Source organism: Bison bison, unplaced genomic scaffold, assembly GCF_000754665.1.
Source record: "Bison bison bison isolate TAMUID 2011002044 unplaced genomic scaffold, Bison_UMD1.0 scf7180017864303, whole genome shotgun sequence".
Classification (NCBI taxonomy): Eukaryota; Metazoa; Chordata; class Mammalia; order Artiodactyla; family Bovidae; genus Bison; species Bison bison.
The window spans coordinates 29558-42064 of record NW_011494875.1 but is presented as its reverse complement, the minus strand read 5'-3'; positions in this window follow the sequence as shown (position 1 = coordinate 42064).

Below are 12507 nucleotides of genomic sequence, written 5' to 3'. Positions count from 1 at the left end.
GGGAAGGGCTTCAGGGGGGAATCTGCCCAGGCCCCTTCTGTCACAGAGGAGGAGGCCCCCCAGCAGGTGAACCTGTCCTGGGTCACACAGGGCAGAGCCACACCTGGCACCAGGGCTCCCCTCTCCAGCCCAGTGCTTCTCCCCTGCAGGAGCTCCCACCAGCCCCCCACCCTGTTTCTGACCTCCATAGGGGCTCCCCTCCCAGCACTGCTGTCTCATCACCAGGATCTGAGCAGCTCTTGCAGGCTAATCCTCCAACTTTCTCTCCTGGGAAAAGGGAAGCAAGTAATTACAGAGCTTTAGCAGAGCAGGGCCCACTCCAGTACTCTTGCCTGGAAACTCCCATAGACGGAGGAGTCTGGTAGGCTGCAGTCCATGGAGTTGCTAAGGGTCAGTCGTGTCTGAGCGACTTCACTTTCACTTTTCACTTTCATGCATTGGAGAAGCAAATGGCAATCCACTCCAGTGTTCTTGTCTAGAGAATATCATGGACAAGGGAGCCTGGCGGGCTACGGTCCATGGGGTTGCAGAGTCAGACATAGAGCAGAGCAGGGACTTCTGGCCAGCAGGGAGTTAAACAGCAGATCCACCAGACCCTACACTTGCTGGAAATGAGAGAACCAGGGAGAGAGGAGGCTCATCTCTCAGGCTGCAGGGAGGATGGACTCAAGCTGGTGGTGAGCACCAGCTGTGAAGAAGATGAAAGAAGACATAGAAAAAGAAGGCAGACAGTAAGAGCATTGTGAACTACAAAAGGGCTAATCCTGAAGAAGAAAATTAAGCCAGAAAGGCTGTGGTCATAAAGAAGAGAGTAAAGTTTATTTAAATGATATAAAATTTAAAAATAAACATAAATTTTTGTTCCCGTTTCTGACCCTTCTTTCGTCATCACACCAGGAAATCAATCGCCGTTTTCTCTCAACTCGTAATCAAACCCACCTGTGCCTTTGCACATCTCCTCCGTCTCCATGACTCTCTCTAGATGCCAGTGACAGTAGGGACCCTTTCTTCTTTGTGTTCTGCCAGTAGACACAGGGACACACTGAGGGCATGAAGGAGACTATTGCTATGGTGAGTGCATCTCCCCAACCTCTCCAGTAGCTTCTGTGTCTCTGGGAAATTACAGCGCGAACTGAACTCACCTTCAAGCTTCCTTTCCCACTACTTCCAAACTCATGTCCAGAAAAGGGTTAAAGATGTTAAGAATGATAAAGAAAAAGATACTTCACCCACAGCATCACCCCTCACCACCCATCCCTACAAATGTATAGAGCAGTTTAACATTCCTTCCAATGATGCCTCTTCCAGTTCACCCAGGGTGCCCAACCTCCACTGGGAAGTGTCCATCTCACTCAGTACCATGGAGGTTGGGGCTAAGGGGGCAACAAGTTCCACTCCTTCCCAGATCCCGGGGGACCCCGAGGAAGTCATGTTCCTTCTCTGTGTGCAGATTGTCTCATCTCTAACATGAGAAATTCAAACCATTTCTCTCTCTTTTTTTCTCCCTTTATCTCACTTTGTGTCCATCTCTTTATTTTTTATTTGTGAATTTCTAGTCCCAGACTTTGGATAAGACTATAATTTTGAACATATTTTTGCAGTTAAATAACACTGGAAAAGCGAAGACAGTCTATATTTTACTGTAGACAGAAGCAGTCTAGTTAAATGGGATATAGTCCTTATTTCAATGCCCTTCAGTAATATAAGTTGGCCTGGTTTTACAAATGCTCTCTAATTTGTTTAATTTTATCCAGAACTGAACTGAACTGATCCAGAAATCACAATCCACAATATTTTCTTCTTTCCTTCATTAGTTTGTATTTAATTTTTATATATACAATTGTCTAATCTTTCATAAATTTATAGATGTATCTACATTATTCCTGTGAATTTTCTAAATTAATTTATTTTTAATTGAAGGATAATTGCTTGGTACACATCCTTCTTTAGGACATTCTCTTTTTCTTTCAGTTCCTCATTTTTGCTCAACTCCTTATTCTCTCCACTTTTTCTTCTCCCACCTCCAAACTTTCCCCCCATTTTAATCCCCTGTTAGTCATCTATTAAATTTTCTTCTGCATTTTCTCCTACTTTTATAAGTACGTGGGTGTATAGATGATTTTAAATATCGAAGATTACTGTTTCATTTACAAGTTTAAGATTTTATTATATATAGTTTTCTGCATCTTACTGATGGAAATCCATGCATCTGACACTATCAAAAATTAGAAATACCTCCCAGCCAATTGGTAGACTGTTTTTTTTTTTTAAGGCTTCATAATACTCTACTGTACAGAAACTTCCCATCTTGTTCAATCATTTCCAAATTGATGTAAAGATTCATTGTTTCTAGAATTTTGCCCTAAAACAGTGCTTTGCATTATAGAGGGCATCCTCCCAGAGAACTTGTTTTACTGGGAGGTAATTTTTCAACTTTTCAAAAGGAAAACTAACACTGAGGTGGAATGCAAAATTTATAAACTCTTGTGAGATAAACTGGAGATTGCAAGGACCCTCTCCTTTGTGAAGATCTTCTAGGATCTGCACCCCAAACCCTGGTGGAGAGTGCGTGTTCACTATCCCTTTCTAGTAGAGAAGCCCAAGGAGCCTGACCATAGTTGTTTTCTCTGGCTCAGACCTGGGGCTCTAGTCGGCCTCTTCCTCCCTGATGTCTTGTATAAGCTTCCAGGGCCTCTCTGAGTCTAGACCAGGAGAACCTCAATCCCTTGCCCTCTGCCCCAAGGAGTCATGTTCTTTGATTCACTCCCTCTCCCCAGGACCCTGGGCAGGCTCTCTTGGCTTCCCTGTTACCGTAGCAGAAACAACCTTACCTCCTTAGAAATGGTTCTCTTAATGCAGACAAGGCTGCCTGAGCTCAGGGGTCCCAGACTTGCAACAACCAAAAAGGCCATATTATTCTTTCCTTGCACTCTGAGGCTCTAAACCAAGTACACTGCATTTGAAAACTTATAGCAGAGTTGTTGTCCCTTTTTGTTCAACAGAGACGTCAAAACCTAAAGAGCACTCCAAGTGGTAGGGTCCTGCTTTGCTGGCTTTATCTGACATCCCTCCCTCCCCAGGAGCCCAGGCCACTCACTGAGAAGGAGACTGATGAATCCCAGGAGCCAGGAGGTCCAGCAGAGGTGGGGGTCTTCTGAGCAGGGCCTCATTGCAGGTTGCCTTCCAGCCCGTTCAGCTGCAGAGGAAATATTGATGAAAGTAGCTGCAAGAGAAGAGAAAAGCTTGGGCCCCAGCTTCCCACCCTCAGGGTGGAGCTAACAAATTTGTTTCTAGTGGACCCTGGCCAGCAGGTTAGTTCTCTGTCAGTCTATGTCTCCTGCATTGGCAGGCGGGTTCTTTACCACTAGCGCCACCTGGGAAGCCCGAGCTCTGTCAGTCTAGAGAAAGGCCTTTTATCTTATCCCCAGCACATACAGTACACACTCAATAAGTAATTCTAAAATGAAGGTATAAATAATCTCACTCTGTGATGTGCCTGGCATACTGTTGGACAGACCCCACACAGTGAAGCTAGCTTGGAGTTCTCACATACTCTTCCGTGATTCCCTGGGGTAGCAGCTCTGTCCCAGGCAGCCCAGCTCACCAGTGCCAGGCTGTGGTCAGGCACAGAAGTCATGCTCTGCAAAAAGCCTAGGCTAAGCCCCATCTTGGGCTTCCCAGGTGCTCAGGGGTAAAGAATCTGCTTACCAATGCAGAAGATGTAGGAGATATGGGTTCGATTCTCGGGTTGGGAAAATCCCCTGGAGAAGTAAATGGCAGGCCACTCCAGTATTCTTGCCTGGAAAATTCCATGGACAGAGGAGGCTGGCAGTTTACTGTCCATGGTGTTGCAAAAGAGTTAGACATGATTTAGAGACTAAACAACAACAAGGCCCCATCTGGGCTGGTGGCTGATCTGTCTCTCTTCCATTTAATGAGTAAAATTTTCTTTGCAATTTTTCAGAAACTTCAACTCTCAGTTTCCTATGTAAGAAGCTGTGGGCAAGGAACAAAGTTCTTTGTGGAAGTGTCAACTTCCCACATCCCAACACAAATATTTGCATTCACCTGTTGCTTGCATCTGTAAGGCCTTCCCAGCTGTCACCAGGGCTCCCTGTATACACAGGCAAATCCAGACCCCCCATAGAAATTGTGCCACAACCAAGCGTTTCCCTTTAGTCTCTGCCAGCTCCATTCCTGCTCTCACAGAGGGGAAGAGATAGACATCTACGCACTCCTCCTGGCCACAGCCTCAGCTATGTCAGCCTCCACACAACTGGCTGAGGGTCAGGCCCTGGCTTCTTCTCCCCATGCTGGATACCCCACATTATCTGAGACTTTCACCTCCCATGTTCTGGAGGAGCAGCACCATCCTCTTAACATACCTCCTTCTCCTTCCCATTGCAGCTTCTCCCTCAGCTGCTCAGGCAGAAATCCCCTAAGCTGGGTCCACAGGACTGGCCCCATGACCATACACTTAAGGTAGTCAGGTACTGCATATTAAATCTTTTATGGATGTAAAACCCTCCTCCAAGAGGGATTTTATTACCTGTAAAAGGTCATAGAGCTAATCAAAGGGCAAGACCTGGACTCTTGACAGCAAGCTGAAGACACATCCCCCCAATCACAGCCCCTTTCCCATTCTAAGCAAGTCTTCTGAAGTCTAGTCTGTGCTCCTTCCAAAACTTGCTGTGCAGTATCCCAGACAAGAGAATATTCAAAATTAGTATTATTTTCCCCTACTCCACCTAATAGCACACAAATCAGCTTAAAATGTGGTTCATGCATCCTGTGGTCAAAAACTATTTATATTGATTGAAAATATGGGCTGCTCATTCACTGGTTGCCTTTAAGGCAATGGAGAGCAAGCCACAATCCCCTCCTCCACTGGTCCTCACAATTCTCATGAGAGAAATCCTAGTGTGGGAACATTTTAGTTATGAAAACTATGTGGGTCATGGGCTGTGGGAAGGAGGACCCTGGAGAGGGGAAACCAGCAATGTCACTGGAGACCAGGGACACTGGGAGGAGAGTCAGCCAACAGATAATCCATCTTGGTAAAACATCAGTGATTTTAAAAGTATCCAGAGGTCTGATCTCATTTTCAGCATCCCAGCCATCCTGTTCTAAGGCATAGCACATACACATGCACACATTCCCCGACAGAAACTTTGGTAAGAGTTTATTACATGAACCTACTTGGTACTGGTAATGTTTTGGGGAATTAAAGGAAGGCACACTTGGCTCTGCTGCAGCCAAGTATATACATGTGTATATACGGGGTACAGGATAATAAAGAAGTGTAGAGCTGAGTGAGATGGGGAGCCCTGGAAAACCAGTCAGAGAAGTGACCATGAGAGTGAAAATCCCTAGGAAATGCCAGAAATTATAGGAAGGCTCTGGACCTCTAGAAAACATCACAAGTGGTCATGTCTTTCTTCTTTGAATTGCACAGGACAGTACACCCGACCTAAGGACTGCATTACATGAAGAACTTGTTGTTGTTCAGTCGCTAAGTCATGTCCAACTCTTTGTGACTTTATGGACAGCAGCATGCCAGGCTTCCCTGACCTTCACTATCTCCCAGAGTTTGCTCAAGCTCTTATCCATTGAGTCTGTGATGCCATCCAACCATCTTGTCCTCTGTTGTCCCCTTCTCCTGCCCTCAGTTTTTCCCAGCATCAGGGTCTTTTCCAATGGGTCAGCTCTTCACACAGGTGACCAAAGTATTGATTCAATATCTACTCTTTACCAGAAGATTTATACATGTCATTTTGGCTAATCAAAATTATTTGCTGAATTAAATCCTCAAAACAACCCTATTACCTAATCATTACATGCATCTTATAGAAGAGTATCCAGAATGTCCAAAGCTATTACATAACTTGTCCAAGGTTATATTTCAAGTAAGCAGCAAGGTGTTTACATACTGTCAACATCAGCCGGGCAATGGACATGACCAGGAGGGAGAGAAGAGTGTAGATTTTGAGAAACTCAAGTTTTAACTGAGAAAGAAAGGACCTCAGTATGCAAAGGATGATTGCTGCCTGATGTAGAAGGAAACTTCAGTCCCAGGAGTAAGAAGGGCTAGGTGCTTAGATAAAAGATGTTGGTAGAGAGGATTTGAGTTATGATCTTCTCCCCGACCACTCTGCCTGGCTTGAGAGAGAAAAGCCACCATTCCAGCCTGTAGTATTTGCAGCAGAGCACCAGGGCATTTCAGAACTGGGTGGGGAGGAGAACAGATGGCAGCAGTTGCAGGGTGACAACTTGCCTTCATTGTCCATTTTTTCCTCCTTACCTCCTGCTCTATAATCAGGTATCTATTTGCTGCTAAAAATTATCAAATAAAACAAATGAACATATATAGCAAAGCAGAAACAGACTCACAGATATAGAAAAAGGACTAGTGGTTACCAGTGGGGTGAGGGAAGAGGAGGGAAAAATAGGGGAATGGGATTAAGAGATACAAGCTACTATATAAAAGAGATAAGCAGCAAGAATATATTGCACAGCACAAGAAATTATAGCCTTTATTTTGCAATAACATTTTTGTTTTGGCTGTGCATGGGCTTTCTCTCTAGTCGTGGTGAGCGGAGCCTACTCTTTAGTTGTGGTGTGGAGGCTTCTCAATTCTCTTATTGTAGAGCATGGGCTCTAGAGTGTGCAGGCTTCAGTAGTTTGTGGCAGATCAGCTCAGTTGCCCTGCAGCATGTGGAATCTTCCCAGACCAGGAATGGAACCCATGACCCCTGCACTGGCAGGCAGATTCCTAACCACTGGATTAACAGGGAAGTCCTCTAATAACTTTTAATGGAGTATAAGCTGTCAGTATATTGACTCACTATGCTGTACACCTGATAATAACATAATACTGTATATCAACTATACATCAATAAAAATTATAATAAAAATCATAAACAGGACGAAGGATGGTTTCAATGGGCCAAATATTCATTGGATCATGGAGAAAGCAAGGGAGTTCCATAAAAACATTTACTTCTGCTTTATTGACTATACTAAATCCTTTGACTGTGTGGATCACAACAAACTGGAAAATTCTTCAATTTATAGGAGTACCAGACTTCTTTACCTGTCTTCTGAGACACTTGTATGCAGGTTAAGAAGCAACAGTTAGAACCAGACTTGGGACAACTGGCTGGTTCAAAATTGGGAAATGAGTACAACAAGGCTGTATATTGTCAAATCCCTGTTTATTTAACTTATATGCAGAGTACATTATGAGAAATGCTGGGATGAATGAGTTTCAAGCTGGAAAAAAGATTTATGGGGAAAATAACAACAACCTCAGATATGCTGGTGAAACCACTCTAATGGGAGTAAATGAAGAGGAACTCAAAGAGTCTCTTGATGAGGGTGAAAGAGGACAGTGAAAAAGCTAGCTTAAAATTCAACATTCAAAAAACTAAGATCATGGCATCTGGTCCCATCACTTCATGGCAAATAGATGGGGAAATAGTGGAAGCAGTGACAGACTTTATTTTCTTGGGCTCCAAAATCACTGCAGATGGTGACTGCAGCCATGAAATTAGAAGGCGCTTGCTTCTTGGAAGGAACGCTAAGACAAACCTAGACAGCATATTAAAAACCAGAGACATCACTTTGCCGACAAAAGTCCATCTAGTCAAAACTATGTTTTTTTCAGTAGTCATGCATGGATGTGAGAATTGGACCATAAAGAAGGCTGAGCACTGACGAATTGATGCTTTCAGACTGTGGTGCTTGAGAAGACTCTTGACAGTCCCTTGGACAGCAAGGAGATCCAACCAGTCAATCCTAAGGGAAATCAACCCTGAATATTCGTTGGAAGGACTGATGCTCAAGCTGAAGCTCTAATACTTTGGCTACCTAATGTGAAGAGCTGACTCAGGAAAAACCCTGATGCTGGGAAAGACTGAAGGCAAAAGGAGAAGGGAATGAAGAAGATAAGATATTTAGATAGCATCACCGACTCAATGGACATGAATTTGAGCAAACTCTGGGAAATGGTGGAGGACAGAAAAGACTGGTATGCTTCATTCCATGGGCTTGTAAAGAGTCAGACATGACTTAGTGACTGAACACATAATATACACAGCACACACTGAAAAACTTTAGATATGATTAGGAAACAATGAGTATTTTAACATGTGTATTTAAATGTGGAGGGTAGAAAATTTAGGATCATACAAAATTCTCTCCTTCATAGAAGAAGTGAGAAAACCAGCTACACTTTTGGATATCTTTTTCAGAATGCTGGAAATTATCCAATGGTTTGCAGCAACCTGAGGAGCATGTAGTCAAGAAAAATGGCTGAATCACATTCAGAACAGTAATATGAACCAAATGTTTGTTTTCTCCCAAAATTTTTATGTTGAATCACTAACCTCCAATATTATGTTATTTGGAGACAGGTCAATTGGGAGGTAATGAGGTGGATGAGGTCAAGAAGGTGGGGCCCTCATGATGGGATTATTGTCTTTCTAAGAAGGGATACTAGAGAGCTCTTTCTGTCTCTTCCTTGTGAGATACAGCAAAAACTGGTCACCTGCAAGGCAAGAGGAGAACCCTCACCAGGAACTGATTCAGTCAGTACCTTGATTTTGAAGAAGCCCCATAACTGTGAGAAATAAATGTTGTGTTTAAAACCATTCAATGGTATTTTGCTATAGCATCTCAAGATGACAGAGACAAACAAGGAGCTTTAACAAAGACAAACAGAAGCATTGCCAATAAATTGTCATGATATCAAGTATTTGGTGATAAATTGGAAGACTTTATTTGCAAGGAAGTCTGTATTTGGCCTAACTCAGAGCTCTTCCATTGTGAAATGGCTTTACCCAGTGGCATTCATCAAAGCAATTATGAGCAAGTTTTCATTTTGTGGATACCTGAGGAGTTGGATAACTGGTAATGCAAACAAGACACTAACTAATATCTTAAAAGGAAAATCTTGGTAATGATATGTTCATAGACACATTGAAAAGTTCTGACATATCCCAGGAATCTATAAGTCCAAGAAAATGCATAACAGTCCAAGAAAATGCCACTGTGTACAATTTTCAGAAAAAGCCTGAGATGGTCTTATTCTCTAACTTGCAGCTGACCTTGGAGATCATCATCACAAGTAGAAACTGAAGCCTAAGGTAGAGTTGTGAACTGTATGAATGAGTGTTGAAGACAAGCCCAAAATTCAAACAGAGATCTTCACCAAAGACTAAAAGATGTATTAGTTCCAGACATTTAAGGAGATTTCCTTTCAACACTAGTTGCCTATTAAGCCAACCAATCAGAAACTCCACTGGACACACACAACAAAATTCAGAATATTTTCAGAAAAGTCAAAGGAAAAGTCAACTTTTAAATAAAAATGACAAAAATTTACAAACAGAAGTAGCAGCAGCAACAAAGAAATTAGAATCATATCATGATAGAAATGTTAGCTAATGCTGTCGTAGTAATTTTATTGCAATCACTATATATATTGACTTGACATATTGTACACTTTAAACTTACACAATATTACATGTCAATTATAATTGAAAAGGACTTTTCAATTTTTAAAAGTCCCTTTAGGGACGAGATCCTGATCTCCAGAGTTGCTGCATTTTATCATTTTAAATGTATAATTTCCAATAAAACATACAAGACAAGGAAGCAGAATATATGATCCATACACAAAGAAAAAAACAATCAGTAGAAAACATCCCTGAGGAAAACCAAATATGGAACTTACTTGGCAAAGACTCTAGGTTAGCTGTTTAAATAAGTTCAAAGAACTAAAGGAAATTAAATATGAAGAACAGAAGGAAAACATAAGATCAAAGTATCATCAATAGTAAATGTCATCAAAGAAATAGAAATTAAGATAAAGGACCAAGTAGAAATTCTGGAGTTGAAAAATATGATAACTTGTAGAAAAAATCACTAGAGGAACTCAATAACATTTATGAACAGGCAGAAAAAACCCCAACAAATCAAAGATATGTCAATTTGGATAATTCAGCCTGAAGAATAGAAAGAAAAAATAATGAAAAATAAACAGATTATCAGAGACCCAAGGGACACCATGACAATATCAGCACACATGTAATGGATTCTCAGAAAGAGAGGCAAAAGAAAAAGGACCACACAGAATGTTCAAAGCAATAAATGGTGGTAAATTTCCCAAAGTTAATAATAATAATAAAAAATCTGCAGAGTCAAAAACTCAATATGTCAAAACAGGATAAATTCAAAGAGGTCTACACCTAGGCATATCATAACCAAGTTATCAAAAGACAGAGAACCTTGAAAGTAGAAATAAAGAAGTGATTCGTCATATTAAAAAGGATTACCCAATAAGATTAACAGTTTATTTCAGAAATCAAGGCAGTGAGAAGATGCAGGGATGACAAATGCAGGTGTTGAGAGAAAAAAGTCAACCAACATCTTGAAAACAGCAAGCTATTCTTTAAGTACCAGTTAAGATACACTCAGATAAACAAAAACTAATAGTTTTTTACTTGCAGATCTGCTTTATCAGCCTAAAATAGAATATACTGTACAATAAATAAAATCATATAAACTAAGGAAGAGTACCAGTAGAGACAATAAGAAAAGGCAAATATAAAAAGGAATGTGAAGTAAGTCAGAAAGGGAAACATCAATACAATATATTAATGCATATATATGGAATTTAGAAAGATGGTAACGATGACCCTATATGCAAGACAGGAAAAGAGATACAGCTGTAAAGAACAGACTTTTGGACTCTGTGGGAGAAAGCGAGGGTGGGATGACTTGAGAGAATAGCATTGAAACATGTATATTACCATATGTAAAATAGATGACCAGTGCAAGTTTGATGAATGAAGTAGGGCATGAGTTTGAGCAAGCTCTGGGAGTTGGTGATGGACAGGGAAGTGTGGCGTGCTGCAGTCCACGGGGTTGCTAAAAGTCAGACATAACTGAGTGACTGAACTGACTGAGAATCTAAAACAATTCACAGAGTAACTTTAACTGTCACACTCCCAACTATTTCTTTATTTTATTATTATTTTTTTTATTTTACAATATTGTATTGGTTTTGCCATACATCAACATGCATCTGCCACGGGTGTACACGTGTTCCCCATCCGGAACCCCTCTCCCTCTTCCCTCCCCATATCATCCCTCTGGGTCATCCCAGTGTACCAGCCCCAAGCTTCCTGTATCCTGCATCAAACCTGGACTGGTGATTCATTTCTTATATGATATTATACATGTTTTAATGCCATTCTCCCAAATCATTCCACCCTCTCCCTCTCCCACAGAGTCCAAAAGACTGATCTATACATCTGTGTCTCTTTTGCTGTCTCACATACAGGGTTGTCATTACCATCTTTCTAAATTCCATATACATGTGTTAGTATACTGTATTGGTGTTTTTCTTTCTGGCTTACTTCTCTCTGTATAATCGGCTCCAGTTTCATCCAACTCATTAGAACTGATTCAAATGTATTTTTTTTAATGGCTGAATAATACTCCATTGTGTATATGTACCACAGCTTTCTTATCCATTCATCTGCTGATGGACATCTAGGTTGCTTCCATGTCCTGGCTGTTATAAACAGTGCTGCGATGAACATTGGGGTACACGTGTCTCTTTCAATTCTGGTTTCCGTGGTGTGCATGCCCAGCAGTGGGATTGCTGGGTCATATGGAAGTTCTATTTCCAGTTTTTTAAGGAATCTCCACACTGTTCTCCATAGTGGCTATACTAGTTTGCATTCTCACCAACAGTGTAAGAGGGTTCCCTTTTCTACACACCCTCTCCAGCATTTATTGCTTTTGGATCCCAGCCATTCTGACTGGCATGAAATGGTACCTCATTGTGGTTTTGAGTTGCATTTCTCTGATAATGAGTGATGTTGAGCATCTTTTCCTGTTTTTGTTAGCTATCTGTATGTCTTCTTTGGAGAAACGTCTATTTAGTTCTTTGGCCCATTTTTTGATTGGGTCATTTATTTTTCTGTACTTGAGCTGTAGGAGTTGCTTGTATATTTTTGAGATTAGTTGTTTTTCAGTTGCTTCATTTGCTATTATTTTCTCCCATTCTGAAGGCTGTCTTTTCACCTTGCTTATAGTTTCTTTTGTTGCTCAGAAGCTTTTAATTTAAATTAGATCCCGTTTTTTAACTTTTGCTTTTATTTCCAATATTCTGGGAGGTGGGTCATAGAGGATCCTGCTGTGATGTTGGAGAGTGTTTTGCCTATGTTCTCCTCTAAGAGTTTTATAGTTTCTGGTCTTATGTTTAGATCTTTAATCCATTTTGAGTTTATTTTTGTGTATGGTGTTAGAAAGTGTTCTAGTTTCATTCTTTTACAAGTGGTTGAACAGTTTTCCCAGCACCACTTGTGAAAGAGATTGTCTTTTCTCCATTGTATATTCTTGCCTCCTTTGTCAAAGATAAGGTGTCCATAGGTGCGTGGGTTTATCTCTGGGCTCTCTATTTTGTTCCATTGATCTATATTTCTGTCTTTGTGC